The sequence below is a fragment of the Globicephala melas genome, chromosome 3, assembly GCF_963455315.2.
Source record: "Globicephala melas chromosome 3, mGloMel1.2, whole genome shotgun sequence".
NCBI lineage: Eukaryota > Metazoa > Chordata > Mammalia > Artiodactyla > Delphinidae > Globicephala > Globicephala melas.
The window spans coordinates 28,057,961-28,083,964 of NC_083316.1; the positions used below are offsets into that span (position 1 = coordinate 28,057,961).

The following is a 26,004-nucleotide window of genomic DNA, read 5'->3' on the forward strand; positions in this document are numbered from 1 at the left end:
AAAGAAGCCTGGATCCCTGAGTCATCAGACGGAGGAAAGCTACCCACCACTCAAAAGAACACAATCACTAAGCTGATATTTGAGCAAGAAAAACCCTTCAATTGTATAAAGCCACTAAAATACAGGGATTCTTTCTTAGAGCAACTAACTGTATATAACTATTATGCCTAAGAGCTTTTTAAAACACATGTTTCTAGACTCCATCCAAAGCACTTCTGGCACCGTGTCCGATAATCTATAATTTTAAAATGCTATTCTGCCGGGTTTGCAAACCAAAGCCCAAATCACCCTGAAGAGATAGATATATATTAGCATTCACCAAGTAGCAACTACCAAAATCATAGATCTGGTACTTAGAAAGAGTTATTCCGTATCCCCAGAATTAACCTTGTGTTTTTAACTGCTCTGCATAATAGAAATATTACTAGTAGACTCAATCTAGAGGAGATCAGCACAAAGTGAGCTGTAGAGGTATTTGCCATTCCCAATAGAAGAGGGTTTTCAGATATACTGATTACCTGCCAGCATTGGTTGCCCTTGAAAACCAGTGCTTTTGCCAAGTATGCAGCAGACATTGGGCAAATTTACACAGTGACGGACAATTGGTGGGGCTCCTTGACCCAGACAACTCAGGAACTCCCAGCATGAGATGGTCTGACACAGCTTTTCACGCTCCCCTGATTCACACACTTGCTTTAGTCCTTGTGGTTGTTTCCAGGTGACAGCAGCAACTAAGGCATGTACTTGGTGACAGGCATCTTCTTCCCAGGGGTCTCCCACAGGCTTTTGTTCCCAGGACAATTGGCAAGATTTTCTGAATGCAAGCGATAGCCTGGAAGAGAGAGTGAAGGAGAAGGCAGAGCCTGGCTGGGAGACTTCACCCGATGACAAAGGATTATGGTGAATGACGCTGATGGCCAGCAAGTCCCAGCACCGCCCCGGGCTTCTCAAGGGGCTCTAAGTGATGACTGTGACTGTGTGTCTATACTTAGGGAAGGAGAGCAGAGCATCTCAAGGGAAAGCAGCCCCTTGACAGGCTCCAGGCAATTCCTTCCTAAGGACTTCATCCTTAATAGAGACCTGGAGAGGTCAAAAAGTCCACCCTCTGCCTTCAAGCAGGATGCGGACTTAAACAATTCACACTGCTCAACAAAAGCGCCCCTGGGAAGCTTACGAGCACGTTCCCACAGCAGCCTGGAATGCCCAAATTAGCAGTAATTATGTCTGCAGAGAGAAACATAGCTTGTAAGAATTATGGGTGTGACTTTTGGCAGGTGGAATGGAATAGAATCAAATATAGAAAACCCTCTGCCTTCCAAAACCCACAACAAAAACACACAAAGGCTTTTAGCATATTGACAAAGTCCCTACAGCCTGGACTAACAAGAGACTGTGATGACTGGGGCTTCCCTGGTGGCACAGTGGTTAAGAATCCGCCTGCCAATGCAGGGGACATGGGTTTGATCCCTGGTCCGGGAAGATCCCACGTGCCGTGGAGCAACTAAGCCCATGCGCCACAACTACTGAAGCCTGTGCTCTAGGGCCCACGTGCCACAACTGAGCCCGTGTGCTGCAACTGTTGAAGCCCGCGGGCCTACAGCCCGTGCTCTGCAAGAAGAGAAGCCACCGCAACGAGAAGCCCAGGCCCTGCAATGAAGAGTAGCCCCCACTCACCACAACCAGAGAAAGCCCGCGCAGCAATGAAGACGCAACGCAGCCAAAAATAAATAAAATTATTTTTTAAAAAAAATGAGAGAGAGACTGAGATGACTGGATGTATAAGAAGACCCCAAATGGCGTATTTTCCCTCATCAGAAATGGGCAAGGGGCATGATGAGGAAGCACATCTTCCAGAGCCATGGGGGGAAACAGACTTGGGAACTACTCCCAGGAGCAGAACTGGGACAGAAACAAGGAACTTTACCTATTTCCAGAGGGGGGAACACCTGACAACAGTTGCCCAGGAGGCTTCAGAATCACTGTGGACCAGTAACTGCTGTGGCCTCACCTCCTTCCCCTGTTTAAATAGGAATATTCTTTCTGATTATGCCCTCCCCGGTTCAGCTTTAATCTTTGGTGTATATGGAGCAATTAACTAGTTTTCTGAGTCATTAGGTATCTATATGCTGCTGTTCAGGATACTCCCTCTGGATCAGCTCGGTGCTTTGTGACCACCTAGAGGGGTGGGATAGGGAGAGTGGGAAGGAGGGAGATGCAAGAGGGAGGAGATATGGGGATATATGTATATGTGTAGCTGATTCACTTTGTTATAAAGCAGAAACTAACGCACCATTGTAAAGCAATTATACTCCACTAAAGATGTTAAAAAAATTTTTTTAAATAAAATCTTTTTATTAAAAAAAAATAAAGATACTCCTCGTGGTAGGCAGAATTTTAAAGATGTTCCCCCAAGACTCCTGTCCCCTGCTGTTCAATCAAATACTAATCCAGTTACTGCTGTTAAGGGTCTTTACAGATGTCATTAAGACTACAGCTGGTTCTAACATGGAGAGATTATCTTGGATTTTGTGGGTGCACTCAATCTAATCACACGAGTCCTTAAAAGTTGAGAATTGTCTCCAGTGAAAGCAGAGATGAGACAGAAGGAGAGGTTACAGCACGAGATGAACTTGCTGGCTTTGAAGATGAAGGAAGCCAAGGAATGCAGGTAGATTCTAGAAGCTGAGAATAAACTTCAACCAACAACCAGTGAGGAAACAGGAACCTCAATCCTACCACGGTATGGAACTGAATTCTGCCATCAACCAAATGAACTTGGAAATAGATACATTTCCGGAGCCTCCAGAAAGGATCACATCCCTGCCAAAACATGATTTCAGCCTGGTGAGACTCTAAGCAGAAGACCATGCTGTATCTAGACTCCTGACAGGCAGAACTATAACTTAATACATTGATCTCATTTTAAGTGACTAAATTTATGATAATTTGTTAAGGCAGCCATAGAAAACAAATACACTCGCTGTCCCATAAATGGCTCTCAAGAAATGACCTCTAGGTCTAGTCGCTTGCCTCTTTCACTTAAAACTCAACAGAGCTACAAGATTCCGATGAAGAAAGATGAGCTTAGCTGATATCTAAGTGGCAACAATGAGAGACAGCTAAGAAACACTAAGTCACAGATCTGATCTCACTGACTGACGTGAAGACTTCCACCGTCATCATTTAAGAACTGTGAAGTCTCCACATTTGTTCAGGTGGGATAAAGGTAAAATGTGTCAGCAGATGGGATTGTGTACAACCTCATATCTATATGTTTACAGGGAACTGAAAGGCAGTGTTTAAAACAGGTTGCGTGCATTACATGTAGCCTGGAAGAGTGGGAAAATCACCATGTTGTAATTTCTAAACTTCAGTTTTACCTTCTGTAAAACAGAGGTGAAATGATCTCCACCACAGATTACATGTCTTATTGTAGAAGATCAGCCTCATGATATTTACCCAACTTGAGTCATCTAAGCATAACTTTTGTAATTTTTACCATGTCTGCATGTTACCTATTCTATTCTTTACCTAATATTTTGCTTTAATTCACACACTTCGTATTTTTTTCACTTTTGAACATGCAATAAAATAATCACATAGCTATTAAAAGTTTAAAACTCCATCCATGTAATTCCTAAAATTATTTCACATGCTGTTTTTTGAGAAGCTATAAACTGAGACAATCAGAATGTAATAAATAGTAGCATATCCTATACAAATGTAAAGAATGAGTTATATATTTTCAAGCATTATTCAGAAATTTTATTTGGGGATAACAATTCAAAAAACAAAAACACTTCCAGGGCCAGATATATATGTTCATAACATCCTGATCACCTAAAGATTTGTACATTTGTTCAACAGATACCTTGTGAGCGTGTAGTATCCGTGAAGCACTGTGCAAGGCTCTGGGGATAGGAAGGAACAAAAGAGATGCAAATCCACATTCCGGCAGGACAACAGAAATCCATCCAGAAATTACACAAATGATTATTTAATTACAAATGTTACATGTGCTGCAAAGGACTTGCTTTGTTAGGTATTTGGTGGCTGTCTCCCCAATTATATTTTGCAGGTACACTAAACTAAACATTCTATGGCAGTTTAAACCATGTCTGCAAACATTTTGACCCTCTTCCCACTGAGTGCCTAGGTCAGTGTCCCCTCCCCTTGAATCTGAGCCCTTGACCAATAGAATGCAGCAAATGATGTCCCATGGCCTCTGAGGCTCGGTGTATCAGTCACCTATCGTTTCACAAGAAATTACCCCCAAAATTAGTGACTTAAGGTAACCAAGATTTATTACGCATAGTCTCTACGGGTCAGGAATTTGGGAGTGGCTTAACTGGTGATTTTTGTTTCAGGGTCTTTTACGAGGTTTCAGTCAAGATATCAGCAGGGGATATAGTCATTTGAAGGCTTGACTAGGGTTGGAAGGCCTGCTTCCAAGATGGCTCACTCACACGGCTGCTGGCAGGAGGCCTCATTTTCTTGCCATGTGAATCTCTCCATAGGATTGCTTGAGTATCACGGTAGAGCAAGTGATTCGAGAGAGAGCAGAAGGCATAATGCCTTTGTGTCCTTATCTCGAAAATCACACACCATCACTTCTACAATATTCTATTCATTAGAGGTCAGTCGCTAAGTACATTCCGCACTCAAGGGAGGGAAATTAGGTGCCAATTTTTGTTTGTTTGTTTAAAAAGCCTTTATTCATTTTTGATCAGGGAAAGGACAATCTCAATGTCAACGTGTCACCTAATCATAAATTTGAACTTACAGGATTCACTGCCCTAAAGACACTACACCTACTGACTTTGACAACATAAAGTGAAAATCTCCTTTCTGTTCCCTAAGGTTGCGTGTTGAAAGAATTAAACAATCCCTTGCAATAGCCAACATTGGTACTTGGCCTAGGTGTAAGGTCAAATGGCAAAACAAAAGCAAAACAAGCCCAAAAGCATTGTAACTGGATAGCCCAGCAAGTACGAACATCATTGGAACAAAGAAAGTTGCAGGCACCAAATAAAACAGAAAAAGGTGGGTTCATTAGTATAAAAAAATTTGCACTTGGTTGAAGGTGAGGTCAACTAGTCCACATGTGAATATGTATGCCAATCCTAATGGCTAGCATGGAACCACAGAAAAAAAGACAAAGCCCTTAAATTCAATAACTACACTGAATGTAAAATTCAAAACTTAAATTTACCCAGGACATCCTCCAAAATCTAGAGCTGAACCGTTTTTCTCTTTAATGCACCAGGAAGACCTGTTGTAATGACGTGACTTGGTCACACTTAGATTTGCATTTACATAAGATTTAAGGAAGACATTTGCCCACTATTCCTTCTTATGTCTGAATACAGATATGCTTAACTACTGAACTCACGACTAACTGCACTAAAAATGATGATACCTGCTACCATGGCTTTTTCCAAGAACTCACACCACATCACAGTTAACATCCAGTATAGCTCCCCAACAATGCCCCAACAGAAAATATTTTGTTCAGTTTGGTGCTTGCTGTGACATAATAACAATACTAGAAACAATAGAATACCAATATAGAATAGTATACAAGTTAGCTACTCAGCCACTACTTCAAATATTTTAATCTAACTTTTGTTCAAACTTTAATAACTTCATACTTATTTGCCGAAATCCTTGTGTTAAATGTAACTACATCTGATATTCGTAAACTGTAGCTCCCATAACACAGTTTAAGTGTTTTTCCCCTGGGTATATGTGGACATTTTAATCAAGAAAACAAAGTTATGGTATTACGATTAGCCAAAGATCTTTCTAGCAGACCACTGAATACAGCGAATCATAACAAACGCCTTTCCAGAGACAAGAACAAAGTAAAATATTTTCTATTCATCAAAGGAGCTACCAGCATGCTTTGTGCCATTGAAAAGTTACTTTTCAGACTTCCCTGGAGGCGCAGTGGTTAAGAATCCGCCTTCCAATGCAGGGGACACAGGTTCGAGCCCCAGTGCAGCAAGATCCCACGTGCCGCGGAGCAACTAAGCCCATGTGCCATAACTACTGAGCCTGCTCTCTAGAGCCCACGAGCCACAACTACTGAGCCCACGTGCCACAACTACTGAAGCCCGCACACCTAGAGCCCGTGCTCTGCAACAAGAGAAGCCATCACAATGAGAAGCCTGTGCACCACAATGAAGAGTAGCCCCCGCTCGCTGCAACTATAGAAAGCCCGCATGCAGCAACGAAGACCAAATGCAACCAAAAATTTAAAAAAGAAACATAAATCAAAAAGAAAAAGTTACTTTTCAAAATATAACCAGAAGGCTTATGGTCTGCTAGAAAGCTTCCACTAATCACAACACTGTAACTATACCACAGAAACTTTCATGACAAAGTCTCCAGATATACAGAGAGGAAACAACATTACTTAAAGGTATGATGGAAGCCTCAGTTAACAGGGAAATGAAGCCTTAAAGCATAGAATACACCTAACAAAAAAGGGGAACAGGGTAGACACTGTAGCTGGCTATTCATAAAGCACCACAATTTCTCCCTCTGGATCAACACTCCCTACAAAACAAACTGTGCCTTAATTATTGCTTATTTGAAATTACACTTGTACAGAGTTCTTTAGTACCTGACGCAGAAAAACAATCACACAAGGAAGCCTTTATTTGGGGTTTAACATGAAATCGTACAAACAAAATTTGTATAAACACAAATCCCCATCGAGTCATAACACAGATAGCAAAAGACAAAGTAAAAACAAAGAAAACTAATTGGTGGCCATACACAGCTGGACACAGTTTTGTCTTGTACACTAGAAAGTCTTTTACAAAATAATCATCTTAGATCAACAGAAGACCAATCTTCAATGTCGTCCTGCAGGATGGGTTACTTCAGCAATCTCTGCCTGTTTTCTCCAACATCCCCCTTTAGTATGGCTGGTAATTATTTTGGTGATTGCCGCCCCCTCGGGATGCCTTGCCACAAGTGCTCTGTCGGCCTCGGCCACGACCCCTAGTACCACGTCGTCCACCAGCTGCAGCACCTCATCCTCCTTTTGGTTGCTTCTGTTGCTGCCTATGTCTTGGGTTGTGCCACTTTGATTTCACAGTTCCCAGAACCAGGTTGATGATACCTGCTTTCTAACAATTTCTTTACTGGCTCTTCAGCTGTATATGTAATAAAACAAAATCCTCTTCTTTCATTTATTTTTGTATCTGTGGAAGTTCAACATTTTCAATCTCTCCAAAGGCTCCAAAATATTCTTCTTTTTTTAAAAAATAAATTTATTTATTTATTTATGGCTGTGTTGGGTCTTCGTTTCTGTGCGAGGGCTTTCTCTAGTTGTGGCAAGCGGGGGCCACTCTTCATTGCAGTGCGCAGGGCCTCTCACTATTGCGTCCTCTCTTGTTGCGGAGCACAGGCTTCAGACGCGCAGGCTCAGTAGTTGTGGCTCACGGGCCCAGTTGCTCCGTGGCATGTGGGATCCTCCCAGACCAGGGCTCGAACCCGTGTCCCCTGCATTGGCAGGCAGATTCTCTGCCACTGCGCCACCAGGGAAGCCCTCAAATATTCTTTAATTTGTTTTTCCAAAGTATCTGGGCTCAATCCACCTACTAAAACCTTTTTGGAGGGTTCCTTCCCTTTTAAAGCTTTGATTCTTTTAACATCTATGAATTTGCCATCCAGCTTGTGTTCTTTCAGTTCCAGGGCCTTAGCAACACTATCACCATCTTTGAAAAGCACAAATCCAAATCCTCTTGATCTTTCAGCGACTGGATCTGTTTTAATTGTGCAGTCTACAACTTCTCCAAATCGAGACAGATATTCAGTCAGATCTTTCTTGCTTGTATCCCAGCTCAAGCCTCTAATAACCATTTTAGCGTCATCCCGCTGATGCTTGGCCTCATTGATCTTGGATCCCTCTGCGAATTCCTCTCTGTTGCTGTACTCCTTCACGTCTTCATAGCGGCGGAGTTGTCAGCCCGGGGGTGCTGGTCTGCAGTCCGAGTCACGGCAGCAGCAGCCTAGGTGCCACTCTTTGAAGGAAGGAGTATCAAAATATTTGTGGACCTATTTTAATAGTACCATACCTTTCAGAAAAGTGATGCAGCTTCCATGTAGCTCGCTGGTTAGGCCAAAGTTACATAAAACACTTTCTCCATTAGCTGCTATAAAAAACCTCCACATCCTCTAAGGTAGCCATGCTGTGAGAAAGCCCAGTCCACATGCAAAGACCAGTTGGTGCACCGGTTGACAGTCCAGCTTAGGTCCCAGCAAGCAGTCAACACCAATGAAAGAAAGATGAATAGATGCTTCCAGATGATTCCAGCCCTCGATTGTTGAGACACCCTCAGCCATCATCTCTCCTAGGCATTGAATTTTCCCAGCTTCCCAGACATAAGTCATCCCTAATTCTAAAATCAGATTCTTCTCAGTATAGAAGGGGTTACAGTATAGCACAGGGATTACATGCAGAGGCTCTGGATTTCCAGGGCCAAGATGCACTTTCTGTGCTGCTGCTTCAAGCCACACGACCTTGGGCAATTTGTGTTAACTCACTGTGCCCCCAGGCTCCTCATCCTTAAATTAGGAAAACGCGTACAGTTGGCCCTTTGTATCCTCGGATGTGGAACTCATGGGTACAGAGGGCCAACTGCGAGGGACTTGTGCATCCACAGATTTTGGTATCCACGAGGGTTCACAGATACTGAGGGAGGGCTGTAAATAAGTAAGTGGGTTTTGAAGATTGAATGGAGTAAGAAATTCAAAATTCTCAGGACATAATGTATGCCAGACATCGTTATTGTCATTATTTTGATTATTATTTTTTTTAATTCTCATTAAATCTGTTCCTCTTCTGGTATTTCCCATATCAGCTCATGTCACTCCAGGCTCAACATTAAAAACAAAAACAACAACAAAACTTCAATTCCTCCTTCTGTCTTACCAACCACTTTTCTGGATTTATTGATATATAACTGATACATAAAAATTATATATAATTAAGATGTACAACTTGATATACATACAATCACCACAATCAAGTTAATTAACAGACCCGTCACCCCACATAGTCACCATTTTCCTTCTTTTGTGTGTGTGCCTGTGTGATGAGAAACTTAAGAGCCATCCTCTTAGCCAGTTTAAAGTATACAATACAATATTGTTAACGATAGTCACATTGCTGTACATTAGTATGTCCAGCACTTATTCATCTTGCATAACAGAAACTTCGTACCCTTTGACCAACATCTCCCCATTTCCTCCTCCCACTACCCCCTGCTTCTATGAGTTTGACTATTTTAGTTCATTACAGCATTATTCACAATAAACAAAATACGAAAACAACCTAAATGTCCATCAAGAGATGAATGGTTAAAGAAGATATAATGCATATATACAATAAAATGATATTCAGCCCTTAAAAAGAAGGAAATCCTGCCATCTCAACAACATGGCTAAACCTGGGGCTGGTGTGTGCTGAGTGAAGTAAGGCAGACACAGGAGACAAACACGAACTCACTTATGCGTGGAATCTAAAATAGTCACCAACTCTTTATAATTGGTTGTCAAGCCTTGTTGATTCTACTTCCATAGCTTCCATTATCTTTTCACTGTCAAAGCCAATTAAGGAGCAGGCCAAGTTCTCCACGGACACCCAGTAATGGAAAAGGGAAAATAAACACCACTGGGAATGATGAAGGTGCTATATCTACCAGAAATATACAGAGCATAGTCGGAAGAAAGGCTTGGACAAGCCTGTGGGGTGGTTGTGAGATAAGCTCTCATCAAAAGATTGTGAGGGGAAACGTTCTGAGTAACTTCTGCCTCGCCTGCTTAAAAGGGGTGACTCGCTTGAACTTCTTCTCCCACCTGTGATGTGGAACGTGAATACGGCTGAGTCTGACTTTGACCATGGAGAGGAAGAAATACATACTTTAAGGGGTGATAGAATAATCAGATGGAAAGAGCCTCGTTCCCTGAATGATGTCACGAAGCAGGTTGCCCAACAGCCCTTACAGCCCAGATCATTACGTGGGAGAGAGAGAAATAAACTTCTCTTGGTTTTCAGACCCTGTGTTACACCAGCCTAGCCATTCTGCTAACACAAGCGTCACTGTGACCTGCTCCTTCTATCGGCTGAGGCAGGATAGGCAGGGGCAGGGCTGGGGGGAAGACAAACCACTTTCTTAGATATGGTGCTGGTGGGTCAAGAGTAGAAAATGTGCACATACCTAGACTGACAGCCTGAGAGAGCCTCACATGGCACTATCACCTTGGCAAGGAACAGGTGCAGTACAATAACCCCATGTTCCCCGGAGGAGCACAGGAGTAGCTAAGAGAACTCGAAAGAGCCGCACAGAATCTGTGTGGACACCACCCCATATCAGGCGGGAGTGAGAACAGCTGAGCAGATACAGTGTGGCGAAATATAGATGTCACCTTAATCCCAGACATAATCCCAGGGTGAGGGCAGGAAAACTGAAATGACAGAGATTGTTTCTGCTGCCCAAAGGAATAAGAATTAAAAATAATAATAATAATAAGGCCAGGTATAGAAGCAGAAAGTTGAAGTTCTTGCACATCTAAATTCAGCAACTGAGATTTGTATGCAAACTGAGATGTTATAGCAACTCTGAGAGGACTAGCAACCATTTGTTGAGAGATGACTGTGTTCTTTTTTTTTAAACTTTTTTTTTTTTTGGTACGCGGGCCTCTCACTGCCGTGGCCTCTCCCGTTGCGGAGCACAGGCTTCGGACGCGCAGGCTCAACAGCCATGGGCTCACGGGCCCAGCCGCTCCGCGGCATGTGGGATCTTCCCGGACCGGGGCACAAACCCGTGTCCTCTGCATCGGCAGGCGGACCCTCAACCACTGCGCCACCAGGGAAGCCCGATGACTGTGTTCTTGACACCTCAGTTATGTTGGTATCATTATCTGCCTACTCTACGAATGAGAAAACAGAATCTTAGAGATGTTATGTAACATAGCCGAGATCTCCCATTAGGGAGTGGCAGGGCCAGAATTCCAACCCAAGCCACCTGATCTGAATCCCAGGCTCTCAATTAATTAACTAATGTTCAAGGGTAAACACAACTTCAGGTTATTCGGAGGTTCTATCATTTGAAGTTAGATTGCCTGTAAAGGATTGCTATTATGTAAACTTCTTTGACATCAAATACATTTACAGAAAAGTACGCTTAAATGTATGACTCTGTGAATTTTCACAAACTGAACGGCACCCATATAATCAGCACCCATTACAAGAAAAGAACATGAGAAGAACCTCAAAGCCCCCCACTGTCACCCTTATAGTCACTACGCCCACCCCAAGGCCAATCCTTCTCCCTGAGCTCACTATTTTGTGCTCCATAGAATCAGAGGTTAGTTCTTGCAGACTTTTCCTTTGTGGGTCTGGCTCGCAAAACTAGAAGTCTCCATTCCTCTTTTTAAAGTTACTTCATCACAAAGAAGAAACCAAGGCTCTGCATGCTCAACTCATCAGCTTTCCTCTGTCTGTCAGAGTTTTTTAGGTCAATTCAACCTAGCAAACATTTACTCAGCTGTCAGCTGGGCACTTTGTGTGTACTGAACAATGGGTTAGAGAAACAAATTAGACAACCGTGTCCCTGCCTCCTAAAAGAGCGAAGGAATATGATTGGGTACCAGTGTGCTCTCAAACCTCTTTGGAGACTGTAAAGAGCTAAATACATGCAAGATGGTCTTACGGATTATATATGGCTGGTATGCAGATGCCTGGTAAGGTATGATTGGCGTCTTAAGGTGTCTGGACTGAGTGCGTTTACAAGGATCCCATAGATTCCCTGGGTGATGCTGAATTGGAGAACAGGTTCAGATATATTGGGGGTTGCACTTTGGGGGGCATATTTTCCCAGGCAGCTGATGATAAACAGTTAAATTTCAAATTGTCCTTTGTGTTTTCCAGAAGTTCTTGGGTTATTATGAAATCATCTTAGGGGCAGGAAGTAGGCCTAGGTGTAGCCACTTATTGTATCATAGCCTGTTTCCTGAGGGTATCAATCACTGTTCCCTGTAATTCTCTAGGCAGAACCGGTATATAGACTACCTGTAAGTGTGTCATGTGTGTGTCTGCAGAAAAATGCAGACTCTATAGACAAACACAATTTTCACTTTAATTTCCACATTTAAGGAGAATCTTTTCCCCTGTTTCCAGTTTTTAAAAGTCATGCTTTACAACCTAAGTGTCCATCGACAGATGAATGGATAAAGAAGAGGTGGCACATATATATACAATGGAATATTACTCAGCCGTAAAAAGAAACGAAACTGAGTTATTTGTAGTGAGGTGGATGGACCTAGAGTCCGTCATACAGAGTGAAGTAAGTCAGAAAAAGAAAAACAAATACCGTATGCTAACACATATATATATAATCTAAAAAGAAAAAAAAAATGGTCATGAAGAACCTAGGGGTAAGACAGGAATAAAGACACAGACCTACTAGAGAATGGACTTGAGGATATGGGGAAGGGGAAGGGTAAGCTGGGATGAAGTGAGAGAGTGGCACGGACATATATACACTACCAAACGTAAAATAGATAGCTAGTGGGAAGCAGCCGCACAGCACAGGGAGATCAGCTCGGTGCTTTGTGACCACCTAGAGGGGTATGATAGGGAGTGTGGGAGGGAGGGAGATGCAAGAGGGAAGAAATATAGGGATATATGTATATGTATAGCTGATTCACTTTGTTATATAGCAGAAACTAACGCACCATTGTAAAGCAGTTATACTCCAATAAAGATGTTTTAAAAAATTAAAAAGAAAAATAAATAAATAAATAAAAGTCATGCTTTAGCAGTCATTACTTCCCAGAAGACAGAGCCCACCTTACTTTTCTTTATCTCCGAAAAGCAGTTGATCTGCTTATCTTCAGTTTGTCCAACAGACCCCTCTTCCTCCACCTTCCTCTGTGCCCCAAGAGAAGACCTCTGGCTCTGCCCCAACAGGCCCCCTGGCCCTCTGGCTGCATAGGTGGGTTCCAACAATGGGAAACAGTGCCAGGATATCAGAAAGAGAGCTGGCTGCATCCGTCCTCCACACACTTCTTGTGCTGTTTTTCCCTCTCGCTCTCCCTCTCCCTCTTGCCGTGTCCATCTCTCTCCATCTCTCTCTCTGTGACTGCCTCCTCTTCTCCTCCCTTCAGCCTTCGGGCTGGCAAAGTGACCCATCACACTGCTCTGTTGTCCTTTTATCAAACTTTCCTTGAAGTACCTAGACTGAATGTACCAGCAATATCCTGCTAGGACATTAACTGATACAGTAGCCAATCCAGCACTGAAACCTGGGTAGCTCGGCTCAAAGCATGGTTCTTCCAGGCTTGTTGATAAAGACACTATCTAGCTTCTTCAACCAGGAATTATTTGGAAGTTTTTTTGGTCCTCATAAGGGTCCCGGGCAAAATGATGCCATCTGTCTTCTTCATGTGCGTGAATATATTTTTCCCATGGGTGGGACAGGTGATCTTTCACCTTTAGGAAGGGACTTGCAAGACCCAAAGCAGCTTTTCTGAGATTTTATAAAATCTTGAAACTTAAAAAAAAATGCACACAGAGAGGAGCAGACAGGGGCCACTTGGATCACTATTAAAACGTATTAACACTTTAGGTCCTGAATTTGTGCGTGTCTTCTAACCTCTGCAATTCCAACTTCCCATGTTTATGCAGCCCCTCTCACGTGTGCCTGGACTGCAGGGGTGCACACAGGACACACCATGAAGAGGGATTCAGCACCAGTGTTGCCAGGCTGGGCAATTTCCAGAGGATATAAGTCCTTGTGCCCAGTGGGGACTCAATAATAAAGTTGACGACAGAGATATAGATCTACTGGGATGACTGAATTTCTAAAATGTCCTTTTTCATCGTTGATCTTCCTGAAAATTATTCCAGAACATCTCTGCCCACTTCCGTACCGTTCTAGCATTTGGGGGGTTTTGAAATGCAAATTCATATCTGCATTTGGTGATTGTTAGGGTCGCACAATATTTAGGCTCCATTCAGTTCTATAGATTCATGAATATTTATACATAATATATACATAATTTCTACATACTTTTAAAAAGTTCTCCTCCATTGCAAATTGCCTTTAATTAAGAACCTGATAGCAGTACGTTTATTTTTTTATCTTCATGAACTGGTCTAGAAGTAAGCAGGAGGAGAACATATTTATTTAAAAGAAATAGTAAAGAAAATTTAGCAAATAGACAAAAGCAAAGGGAAATGCCACCCAAAATCTCCTCGCCCCAACAAAGCCATTCTAATATCTCCATACATTGTACTCAGATATTTTTCTAAGTAGAGGTATGTTTGTTTCGCATACAGACTGTAAACTGCACGTACTCTGTTGTTTCTAACATTTTCCACTTTATCAAACATTTTTAAAAATTGAAATATAACTGATTTACAATATTAGTTTCAAGTGTTGAATTCAACTATGTTGAATCACAACATAGTGATTCAAAATCTTTATACATTTTACTCCATTTAAAGTTATTATAAAATATTGACTGTATTCCCTCTGCTGTACAACAGACCCTTGTTGCTTATTCAATTTACCAAGCATTTGCCTTTTACAACAGAATCATAATTTAACTTTTTAATTGTTTTTTCAATACTCTACAGTTAGATATTCTAAATCTATTCTAATTTTTTTCTGTTACAAACAACTTTTTGATGAACATCTTAATTCAAAAAGCATTTCTATGCAAATCAAAACTACAATGAGGTATCACCTCACACCAGTCAGAATGGCCATCATCAAAAAATCTACAAACAAATGCTGGAGAGGGTGTGGAGAAAAGGGAACCCTCCTGCACTGTTGGTGGGAATGTACATTGATACAGCCACTATGGAGAACAGCATGGAGGTTCCTTAAAAAACTAAAAATAGAGCTACCATACGACCCAGCAATCCCACTACTGGGCATATACCCTGAGAAAACTAAAATTCAAAAAGAAGCATGTACCACAATGTTCATTGCAGCACTATTTACAATCGCCAGGACATGGAAGCAACCTAAGTGTCCATCAACAGATGAATGGATAAAGAAGATGTGGCACATATATACAATGGAATATTACTCAGACATAAACAGAAACAAAACTGGGTTATTTGTAGTGAGGTGGATGGACATAGAGTCTGTCATACAGAGTGTAGTAAGTCAGAAAGAGAAAAACAAATACCGTATGCTAACACATATATATGGAATCTAAAAAAAAAAAAAGGTTCTGAAGAACCTAGGGGCAGGGTGGGAATAAAGATGCAGACATAGAGAATGGACTTGAGGACACAGGGAGGGGGAAGGGTAAGCTGGGACGAAGTGAGAGAGTGGCATGGACATATATACACTACCAAATGTAAAATAGATAGCTAGTGGGAAGCGGCCTCATAGCACAGGGAGATCAGCTCGGTGCTCTGTGACCACCTGGAGGGGTGGGATAGGGAGAGTGGGAGGGAAACACAAGAGGGAGGAGATATGCAGATATATATATGTGTATAGCTGATTCACTTTGTTATACGGCAGAAACTAACACACCATTGTAAAGCAATTATACTCCAATAAAGATGTTAAAAAAAGCATTTCTAATGTTTTTATTTATGATTATTTCCTTAGGAATCATCCCCCCCCAAAAAAGAAAAAGATCAGATTATGTTCTCACAGCTCCTTTTATATCACAATCATGTATTATATATTGGAATCATTACTAGATGAATGTCTACTGTGTCTCTTACATTATGACCTCCCCAAGTGCAGCACATTGTCTGTTTTGCTCATCATTTAATTTCCCAGCACCCAGCACAGTGCCTAAGACATACTAGGTGCACAATAAATGCGATATTGAGACAAGGAATAGGCAAATAAGTCAGTAATCAAAACATTCTGTTTCTGCAAAACAGAAAACAACCCTAATGTATACAGGGACCTAAATATTTTTGTAATGTTATTAGGACAACTGAATAGCTATTTTTTAAAAAATTAGTTAGATCTTTACCATTACCATATGTCATAATAAATCAGAGATTGATTAAAGAGTTACATATTTAAAAAGCAAGCCACACACATCCACAAATAAGATATGAGTGAATATTTGTTCTAAATTATATAACAATGAAAGAAATCTGAAAGGGTAAATTTTGACCATACAAAAGTATAGAATTTCTACACATCAAAAATATCACACACAAAAAAAAAAAAATATCACAAACTGGACTTCCCTGGCAGTGCAGTGGTTAAGACTCCGTGCTTCCACTGCAGGGGGCACGGGTTCGATCCCTGGTCGGGGAATTAAGATCCCACAGGCCCTGCGGTGTGGCCAAAAAAATTCACAAACAAAATTAAATAAGTAGGATTCCTAGAACAATACTTGCTCAGGTATGGAATATGAAGGATGAATATCCTTCTTCTAATAGCAGTCTGCATGCATCTATAAGAAAGAAAACTTTTAAACTAGTTGATAAATGGGAAAAGGATGTGAACAATTTACATATGTAAGATAAATTACATATGGAAAATAAACATATAAAAATGTTTAACTTTAATAGTAGTGGAATAAATTCTACTTAATCAGTTGCCATTTTCACATATCAAGACTAGAAAAATCTATTAATGTTCAATGCTGATGAGAGTCAAAGAAAGTCACATAATTTGCTGGAAGTAGTGGACATTGGTACAATCTTTCAAAATCAGTACGCAGGCCTCTCACCACCATGGCCTCTCCCGTTACGGAGCACAGGCTCCGGACGCGCAGGCTCACGGGCCCAGCCTCTCCGCGGCATGTGGGATCCTCTCGGACCGGGGTACAAACCCGTGTCCCCTGCATCGGCAGGCGGACTCTCAACCACTGCGCCACCAGGGAAGCCCTCAAAATCTTTGATAAGCTTTTCTTCAATATACGCCACCTCTCCTCACCACTGCCTTGTCATTTTGTGTCCTTATATTTACTTTGTATCAATGCAACTGTATGTTGACTTATTTGTTTTCCCCCGTAGCATAAGGATATACACATACCCATCCTTAAGTAAAAACATTTTTTAAAGTATGAGGTTTTTTCCCCATATATTTTCACCACAAACAACTGCTATTATCAGCATTATTATTTTTGAACCTTGGAAATCATTGTAATAGTAGAAATTAATTTCTTAATTTAGTAATGGATGTGCCACTGTTCTCAGCGTTTCAGCTGCTCTTACCAAGCTGTCTTTCAAGGGCTTCTCTCTTAAGGAACTCTTGCATCCCCCAAGAAATAGAAAGGGATAGAGGAAAAGTATCTGGGATAAGGAGGGGTTTTGCCAAGCTCAGGCTCTCTTGAACTAGTGGCATGGAGACGTGAAGAAAAATGGTGTTAGAGAAGATAAATGAGTGACTTTGCATTACTTTAAAAACAGAACTAAGGGGAGGTACAATAAAAGAGAATGGGAAAAAGAGTTTGTACTGAGGTCAGCATTAGCAGAGCACAACGCTGTTGTCCTCAACCATGGACATGGTTGGCTGCAGAATTCCTGGACCCTCTAAGTAAAGATAATGTTCGCCAGTAGGTGGCAGTCACACGTCTAGAATAGCCCAGGACATCGCAGACCAAGTAATTAGCCTTATTGATGTGTTTCCTCTGGCCACCCAGCATTGTGAATTCTTATTTCATATTGGGCTTTGGATGCATTTTACTATTCCATGCAATTTGTCAGTGCTCGTGACAACTGGTCCAAATCATGGCCCAAAGTAGTTACTGCTGTCGAGGTTACCAGTGTGGTTTTCCTTCCATTGTTTAGGAATCTACTCTTAGACCTCTCCATGTATTTTTTCTCCTTGGGAACTTGACACTACTTCTGCCTTAGAAATGATCATAAATGATATCCCAGACAAACGTTTCTTACAAAAAGAATGAGTAGTACAAGGAATTGGCCAGCTGGGGTTTTGCTTTGTATTGGTTTGGTTTTCTTGTTTGGTAGATTTAAACAAAGCTTTCCAATATTTTCCTTCCCAAGCAAGACTAACATTGAACAAACCATGTTAGATCACAATGGTATGAGATGCTAACCTATTTTGACAGATTCTTCTGTTGTAGGTTCTCATTCTATTTAATGTGCACTTAAGTCTCTGAGTTTGCCCAGCAAGATACCAGAAATACAGATACCACCCTTTTATAAAAAGCTTTGTTCTCAAGACAGACAACACTGTGCATGCAGTGTTTATATATATGCATACAGCTAGAATGAACCAAATATAATGATGCTAACACTGATCTAGATTTTCACAGCCATATATTACTTGAGTGGCTTATGCCCATGTTTCCTACTAAGAAAGGATATCCAGTGGAGACCCAGAGGGTCAGATGGTCTCTTCGAATGAGCCAGTGAATCATCTTCAGCCCCAGGATCTCTTCTGTTATTTTTCACAGGATCTGCAGCTACGCAGGAGAACAGGTTGCAAAGTTCAGAGTAGCTGCATTTACATGGGGAGCTGGGTGTTTGGAGGTGTGTCTTGCGGGAGAAAGAAGTTTCTCTGAGAGCTACCACATCCTATTATGGGAAAACATGATAAACCACTATTTCATGCGACAGAGCCTACAGCAAGGCCAGTGACTGAATGTTGGTTATGGGTCACTCCTCGCCTGAATCCACAGGAACACTTCTCTCTGCAAAGGCCTCTGACTCTGGCCCCAGGCCATCATCAGACTGTGTCCTAAGTCGCCATGTTTGACAACTGTCTGCAAAAATAAACCATTTTAGCTGCCGTATAAGATAAAGAGGTTCTCAGTTTCGTAGTATTGACCTCCGCAAATGAAGAATGTCGTCCAAACTCTAAAACAAGAAGTCGTTCAGAGATTCTATATAAGCATGAGTTATCTACAAACACATTGATTACAGAACATGTTACTGAGTCCTAAGTGCTACTGAATTCACAGTAACATCAACTCTGGTTTATGTTTCACCAGTCCCTATGTCCAAAGGGGAAGCCAGTTGTTGGGTAATAGTATTTAGCGTAAGTCAATATTTCAGAGGAAAAGCATTAGGGATAGACCTTTTTTAGCTATACCTCCCCACTCACCAAACACTCCTCTTTTTTTTTTTTTCTCAAACACTCATTCTTGACTAGGAATAGTTCATTATGGAGGACAGTTTCACCCTTCATGGTGGTAGAAAATTTCCCTGTGTCCTTCACTGCCCACTCTTTGTACTTTTTTTTAACACAGATTTTTTTTTTTACTTTTAAAGACACCATTTGTACTTGAACATTTGTTATTTCTTTTTAAAGTTTATTTATTTATTTATTTTTGGCTGTGTTGGGTCTTCGTTTCTGTGTGAGGGCTTTCTCTAGTTGTGGCAAGCGGAGGCCACTCTTCATCGCGGTGCACGGGCCTCTCACTATCGTGGCCTCTCTTGTTGCGGAGCACACGCTCCAGACGCGCAGGCTCAGTAGTTGTGGCTCACGGGCCTAGTTGCTCCGTGGCATGTGGGATCTTCCCAGACCAGGGCTCGAACCCGTGTCCCCTGCATTGGCAGGCGGACTCTCAACCACTGCGCCACCAGGGAAGCCCACACTCTTTGTACTTTATCGGGAGTTTATTTGGTACTTTTCACCCTCTTTCTGTACTTAGTTTTCAGTCTTGGTTAATGCCAAAAATGAACCACCTAATTTCAAAGTCATTGAAGTTCATATATATATAGATATGTTTGAGCATATATACATATGATATCTTCACATATATAACTATTCACATGTTTATGTCACTCATATATGGATGCATGTGCAGAAAAGGATTTGGCCCTTTTTATTTAAAACTAAGAACAGATTCTGGACTGAATATGTGTGTACCCCCCAATCATATGTTAATGTCCTAGTGCATAACATGATGGTATTAGGAGGTGGGGCTTTTGAGAGGTAATTAGGTTTAGGTGAAGTCATGAGGGTGGAGCCCCAAGAGGAAGAGATACCAGAGCTTCCTCTCTCCACCGTGAAGACACAGGGATAAGGTGGCTATCTACAAGATGGTAAGAAGGTCCCCATCAAAAACCGAATCTGCCCAGCGCCTTGATCTTGGACTCTCCAGCCTCCAGAACTGTGAGAAAAAAACGCCTGTTGTTTAAGCCACCCAGTCTATGGTATTTTGTTTTAGTAGCCCAAGCTGACTATGACATAATATATTAATATACATGAAGAGGGTACAGTGTGGAAGGCCATGTGCCTACCTGTCAACAATAGTTATTTTGCATTGTGGAATTGCTTCCTTTGCTGATCACTCTTTCTTTTTTATCTGTGTTTTCTAAGTTTGCTGTAATAATCAAATATTACTTTTATAGTTAGAAAAAAACATAATGCAAAAGTTTTTGAAAAAAACATATCCGATTGGACTAATAAAGCAATATGTTCCAATAAAAACGGAAAGGTGTTATGGGTCTTAGAGCCTGTCAGCCAGGATGATTCTCAAGTCTGTCTACCAGGCGCTGACTCGGTCAATATGACTTGAGTGTTTCCTCACCGTAAGCAGAGGTGGTAACGCGTGGGTGATCCTATTCAGGAATGTTGAGCAAAGGAGAGGGTTATAAGAAAGCTCTGTGTATGTACCTAGACTGCCGATGTGAAAATGTGCTGACTCACTTGAGTTACGTTTGCACTTTCTGGGAACCGGCTGTGCATCTCCCATTATAGGGAATTCCCAGCAGCTGGGGCCATGCAGGAGCCCTCCAGCGGAACTCCCCGAAACCCCTGTGCAGCACTCGCAAACGGTAATGATTTGGCAGAGCTGCCAAAGTCAAGACGGCAAGAGTCCCAGACTTCATTCCAACAGTCAAGAGTCAAGGTGTGTTTCGTAGGATATCCGGACCATGGAATTCCATAGCAACTGGGGTTATCAGCTAAAATACGGGGCACTTGGATAAATTTGAATTTCAGAGAGAGATGCACAATAAATAATTTTTAGTATATTTCCCAAATATTGAACAGGATATACTTATACTTTTAAAAAAAATTAGTCATTGCTTATCTTGTCGACTGAAAGAAATGCACAACAGAAAAGTTGAGAATGTTATTTTATTCAGCGGACTTTCTGAGGACTTCAAGCCTGGGAGGCAGCCTCTCAGAGCTATCTCATATAACGCTGAGAAGCTCCTCCGAAGAGGTAAGGGAGGAACCAGGATATCTAGGAGTTGTTGCAACAAAGACCAGGCAGTCGGAACATCAAAAGATTACTGTGAATTAAAGAAAACCAGGTATCTCAAGTTAAGGAACTTAGCGCTTTCCTATGTATGAAAAGATGCAAGAGTCTGGGTTCATTGAAATCATGCCTTTGATGTTCACCTTAGTTATCTCCAGCCAGGATCCTCTTCTCTCCCACCTGAGTTCCCTGAGGGTTCACCATAAGGGGCATCTGTAGTGTCTTGATGGTTGCAACATCCTTTGTTTACTGAAATGGCAGACAACATTTTTCACAATCTGAAATTCAAATTTAACTGAATTTTTTATTTGTTAAGTCTGGTAACCCTAATGGGGAACATTCACCCTCCCCCTTCCACTTTGCTTCATTGGTTGGTTTTTACTTATTAAACTCAGCTACTTAATAGTTCAGGTTTTACAAATACATGCTGAGCCTTTCAGGAAGGCACCACTGCAGGTAAAGCTGGCATGCAATAGACAATGGGAGGCCACCTCGACAGTGTCAATGGTGGGGCTGGCTGGTTGGAAGCATAAGGTGGCTGTCAGGGCTCCCCTGGAGCTCCCAGGGCTCTCCCCAGAGTCTCAAGACACTGTACACTGTAAAGAGCTTTAAGTGTGACTGTTAGGGCCACATCTGAGCCTTCCTTTGGCCATTGTACAAACGGAGCACCTGCAAAATGCAATGAGCTCACCTCGCTGTAGACTGAAGCCATTGTTCTGCCCCAGTGAAACTTGCCAGGGGCAAGGAAGGACTGGGAAACAAGAAAGGGCAGCCCAGCACGGGGTCAAGATTGTGCCACAGTCTGACTTTCCACAAGGACTCTCTTGTCTCTGGATGGTGGGAGTGTTGATGTAAGGGAGCCTGGGATGGAAATTCAGCTTTCCCTGTAGGTGACTCAAACAGCCAGCCAGGTGGCAGGGCTCATAGGCTGAGAGTGTGAGGAGCCTGACCCAGTGCCTCTTGGCCACCAGCCAAATGCCTCAGATCCCCACTGTTGGCCTCATACTCTGGGAACACTTGAACATTTGAACTAGAGGATAGCATTCTCCTGTCTAGCAAACACATTCAGAGGAATTCCTCTATCTGGCAAGTGATTTCCTAATAGACAACAGAAGCGAGGGTTCAGGATAAAGGTGGAGGCATAGATCAGGAGTCAGGGGTCCTGGCTGTGCAGCTTTAGTGAAATCTCTTCCCCTCTCCCCTCAGTCCCTCATTTATGAATTAAGAGGTAGAGCTTGATGACCACGGAGGCGCTTCCAACTCTATAATGCTGATAAATGGGTGAGATGCAGGATCAATAAACTCTGGTAAGGGAAAGGATTCTGGGACAGGTTAGACGTATAAAGCTCAGTTCAGGTCTCAAGATTCGCTTTCGAATGGCGCTCTAAGGTGACAGGGGGTGGGCTGAGATCACCGAGGAATAGCAAGGGACGAGGGGCAAAGGAAGAGCCCAGCCCTCTGAGCCCCACCCCCTGAAGCTCTTCATTCCACTCCCGTAAGGCCCAGCTGTTAATAATAAGGCCACATGTACTATATGGGAGAAACTGATGCTAAATTCAATAACCATTTAGTATGTCCTTTCTCCAGGCAGGACAAAGTCTTGGCACCAGAATATAAACTCTAACTAGCTGCTCATATGGGCTGAATTTCTCTCATTCATTACTGATTCAGCAAATATTTATGGAGCATCTACTCCACGCCAGGATTGTTGTAAGCTCTGAAGAGAGTATTGAAAGCCCCTTTCCCCTCTATCAGCAGAATAGAAGGAAATAGTCCACAGGGTATCACTGCTCTCTGGTTGCTAACTGAGCGAAAGCAGATTCCATGCTACTCCAGTGCTTTGTTTTTTCTCCTACCTCGTTCCCCGTCTTCACCCAGCCACGTTGGTTCGAATCATCCCTAGAGAAGCAAGGACAGTTATGGGTTGAATTGTGTCCCCATTCAAAGCCTGAGGCAGGGTCTGGGGAACTGACAAGGGCTGGTGCTCTGAGGCCAACCTGTTCACTGATGCCGGCGGCTCTGATGTCATATGTGCTCCGCTGACTCTCTTCACCATCTGCCCTTGCTCTTCGTGGATTTGGGGTCTCGCCTTGAGCCTCCCAGAACCTCTCATGCCCAATCCAGGCCATAGGCCCACTCCACCTCTGTTTGAAGACTTAGCCTCATTTTGTCTTCCCCTGACCTCCAGCTTCTGGCCCAATCCTGACCTTGTCTTGATACCGAGAGCTCGTGGAGGCTGTGCCCCAATTTAAATTGATGAGAGGACAGGCCTGTTGGAGGTTGTTCAGGGATCATGGAAGGGAGGAGTGGGGAGCAGGGAAGGGACTTCATAAAATAAGGATGCATTTGGCTCAGATCATAGGAGGAGGTCATAAGCACTCGCACTTAGATTTTCCCTAGCACTTTCGTGTGTATCGCCCTAGAGTTATGCAACCACATGAGAGACAGTTGAGACCGATGTCATAATTATCTTTATCCAATCTCCATGTTACAGATGAAGAAACTGAGGCTCACACAGGCTACGAAACTTGACCTGAATTACGCAGCTGATGAGTGAGGCATCATCTGGTTTTAATACAAGTTCTTTCCGCCCTGCCAGGCTCTCTCCTGATAGATTGGCACTCAGAAACTGAAGGAGGATGCAGTCAGGCTGAGGTGCTGCAGGCAGAGGCAGACCAAAACTATCATCGACTTGGCTCCTCCTCCTTGTCAAGCACAAACTGGCCAAATACCACACGCTAATAACAGAATACCTTGCATTTAGGCAACACCTCGCAACTGACAGTGTCCTAACAAGCATGACCTCATTTGATCCTTACAAATAACCCTGTAAGGTAGGCAGGGTGAACCTGGTTATCCTCATTTTACAGATGAGGCACCTAAGCAAAAGAGGGTTAAATTCCTGACCCCTGGTCACAGAGCCAGGGCGGGTGGAAGAAGTAGGACTCAAGCCCAATGTTTCTCTGCAAGTCCATCTTCTTTCCTATCACTCAGGAATGGGGTCCAGTCCAGGAATGGCAAATACCTGGCACACGTACAGCCCTATCTCCCACCATACCCCAGGCAGACATTATTAATCAATCACAGCATTGTGCTTGATTTGACCTCAAGTTCCTTCTCAAAATAGTTCTCCAGGCAGCCATTATCTGTTCACACTGGACAACAAGATGAAGACTATTTTCCAGACTGCTCCAAGCAAGCACAGAGACCTAATGCAGAGTGCAATTCATCTGATTAGAGATCTGGTTCAAGACTCAAAAAGACCCTAATAATGTGACTGTTCCTGTACAGTCTTACCTATTAATGTGTGACCATAGCAACAATAATAATGGTTAAGGTTTTTGGAGCACTTAACTGTGTGCTAGGGCACTATATTAGGCACTTTACGTGCACTTTCCTACAGAGTAAATCCTATCATTCCCATTTTAGAGGTGAAGGAATGGAGGCTTTGAGAATTTAGGAAACTTGCCGGATGCAGCCTGACCCTGCCGAAGCCCGCAGAATCCCCACCTTGCTATACTGTCTCCTAGACTGTAGACCGATGGGTTTTCGATTCTTTGTGAGGAGAAACATTTCTTATTTTCCCAGACCCTTAAAATCAAAGAGGGGAGTAGATGCCAAGAGTAAAGTTAAGCGAAGTAAGCGCCCTGAGAGGTGGCTTTGAGGAAGAGAGTTTGCAGTGTGAACAGAGCTTGGCCACGTGAGGCCAAGCATGTAGGCACAGAGCCCTTGGCAGTGCAGGACAAGCCAATGGTAAGAAACTGGGGCCGGGGGCTAGCTCTCCCACACTGCCACATTCTGGCATGTTCTTCAGGGGTGTTCAGGAACCTAAATTTGACTCTGAACATTCACATTGCTATGAAGGTGTGTTTGTCGAGGTAGGAGGGTAGAACGTATTTGTAGCTTGATTTGTAACTTGTGACACTTAATCATATAGTCAGCGGGCCCCCTCTTGTACTTTCGCCCAGGGACATGCATTTGTTAAGGGTGGATTTGGTAGACACGAGGCTTCCCTTCGTCTGCTGTTTTTGCTGCTTCCTCAGGCAGGCCGCTTCTGTTTTTGGGTGTTGGTGGGAGCAGAGGCCCCAGCCGTCAGTCACTGGCTTCCTGAGGTCAGAGCAGGTGATTTGCATTCATTTAGTGCTGTCAGCTGCAGCAGAACCAGTAAGGGGGTGGCAGTGGTTCCTGATCGAAGCGGCCTCCTGACCTTGGCAATGGTGGGGGGTTCTGGAGCCAGCTCCCTGGTTGAGAAGGCAGCCTCCAAGTGCAGGAGAAACTTCGGCTCCCTTGGTGGCCTGATTCTTTGGCGTCACTTAAGGAGTTCTTCCTGAACCTTAATTTTGAGTCAGCTTCTTCAGCCCACTCAACGATTCTCTAAATCGTATAAATCCCTGAAATAAATCCTTTCTGCATGAAACAACTCAAATGGATCCTGCTCTATGTAACTAACCCCCACCGGGCACTTCGTAGCCTGCCTTCCATGACTAAGATTCTGGTATCTAAGGAAACATACCTTTAGCTACATTCTGTGGTCTCATTGCTCCATTGAATCGGCTCCTTTGGTAAGGTTTGCTCAGTCTCGGTCCTGTACCTGGATTCAGCCTCTCTGATTCTTCCTTCAGATCTCTGTCTGCCTGACTTGGACGGTGCGCTTCCTGATCATGGTCTCTCAGGTCTTCCTTGGTGGCATCAAAGCCCAGGGGCCAATCCCAGCACCACCCCCTCCCCAGCCTGGGCTCCTGGGGGCCTGGACCAGGTCCAGCAGCACTCGGGGGCCTGCTGTCTCAGACGAAAGATCAGACAAATGTATGGCAA

At 42.9% G+C, this 26,004-nt stretch overlaps 1 pseudogene; it reads right to left on the reverse strand.

Annotated features, from left to right (window-relative positions):
• Positions 1-6,809: 6,809 nt before the first annotated feature.
• LOC115845603 (heterogeneous nuclear ribonucleoprotein D-like) lies at positions 6,810-25,727 on the reverse strand (annotated as a pseudogene).
• Positions 25,728-26,004: the final 277 nt, after the last annotated feature.